Source organism: Choloepus didactylus, chromosome 16 (genome assembly GCF_015220235.1).
Source record: "Choloepus didactylus isolate mChoDid1 chromosome 16, mChoDid1.pri, whole genome shotgun sequence".
Lineage (NCBI taxonomy): Eukaryota > Metazoa > Chordata > Mammalia > Pilosa > Megalonychidae > Choloepus > Choloepus didactylus.
The window spans coordinates 54,498,455-54,500,126 of NC_051322.1; positions in this window are offsets into that span (position 1 = coordinate 54,498,455).

A 1,672-nucleotide genomic window follows, 5' to 3' on the forward strand; every position below is an offset into this window, starting at 1 on the left:
TCAAAGTATCCCTCTTGGCTGTAGCTCCTCTTCAACATGTCACTCTCAGCTGCACTTCAAAATGTCACTCACAGCTGCACTGAGTTCCTTCTGCTTGTCAGCTCATTTGTATGGCTCCAGTGATTTAATTTAGACCCACCCTGAATGGGTGGGGTAACACCTCCACGGAAATTATCCAATCAGAGTCATCACCCACAGTTGGGTGGGGCACATCTCCATGGAAATGTTCAAACAATTACAACCTAATTAACACCGATAGGTCTGCCCACCCAAAATAACATCAAAGATAATGGCGTTTGGGGGGACATAATACATTCAAACTGGCACAATTGCCCTACATTTTCTTCTAACAGTCTTATAGTCTTAGCACTAACATTTAGGTCTTTCATGCATTTTGAGTTAATTTTTGTATAAGGTGTGAGACAGGCATCCTCTTTCATTCTTTTGGAAATGGATATCCAGTTCTCCAAACACCATTTATTGAAGAGGCTGCTCTGTCCCAGTTGCTTTGGTTTGACTACCTTATCAAAGAGCAATTGTCCGTAGATACAAGGATCTATTTCTTACTATTCAGTTCAATTCCATTGGTCAGTGTATCTGTCCTTATGCCAGTACCATGCTGTTTTGACTACTGTAGCTTTGTAATATGTTTCAAAGTCAGGTAGTATGAGACCTCCCACTTCGTTTCTCTTTCTCAAGATATTTTTGGCTCTTTGGGGCACCTTGCCCTTCCAAACAAATTTGAATATTGGTTTTTCTGTTTCTGCAAAGTAAGTTGTTGGGATTTGGATTGGTATTACGTGGAATCTATAAATCCTTTTAGGTAAAATTGCCATCTTAACTATATTTAGTCTTCTAATCCATGAACATAGTATGTTCTTCCATTTTTTTAGTTCCTGTTCAATTTCTTTTAGCAGTTTCTTGTAATTTTCTGTGTAAAGGCCTTTTGTGTCCTTGGCTAAGTTTATTCCTAAATACTTGATTCTTTGGGTTGCTATTGTAAATGGATTTTTTTCTTGATTTCCTCCTCTTGTTGCACATTACTTGTGTATAGGAACATTACAGATTTTTGCATGTTGATCTTGTAGACTGCCACTTCCCTGTATTCATTGACTAGTTCTAGTAGCCTTGCTGTAGATTTTTCTGGATTTTCTTCATATAGAATCATGTCATCTGCAAACAGTGAAAGTTTTACCTCTTCCTCTCCAATTTGGATGCCTTTTATTTCTTTTTCTTGCCTAATTGCTCTAGCTAGCACTTCCAGCACAATGTTGAATAACAATGGTGACAGTAGGCATCCCTGTCTTGTTCTTGATCTTAGAGGGAAAGCTTTCAGTCTTTCCATGTTGAGTATGATGTTAGCTGTGGGTTATTCATATATTGCCTTTATCATATTGAGAAAGGTTTTCCCTTCTATTCCTATCCTTTGAAGTGTTTTCATCAAGAAAGAATGTTGAATTTTATCAAATACCTTTTCTGCATTGATCGAGATGATCATGTGGCCCTTCTGCTTTATTAATGTGGTGTATTACATTAATTGATTTTCTTATGTTGAACCAGCCTTGCATACCTGGATAAATCCCACCTGGTCATGGTGTATAATTATTTTAATGTGTGGCTGGAGTCAGTTTGTGAGTATTTTGTTGAGGATTTTTGCATCTATATTCATTAA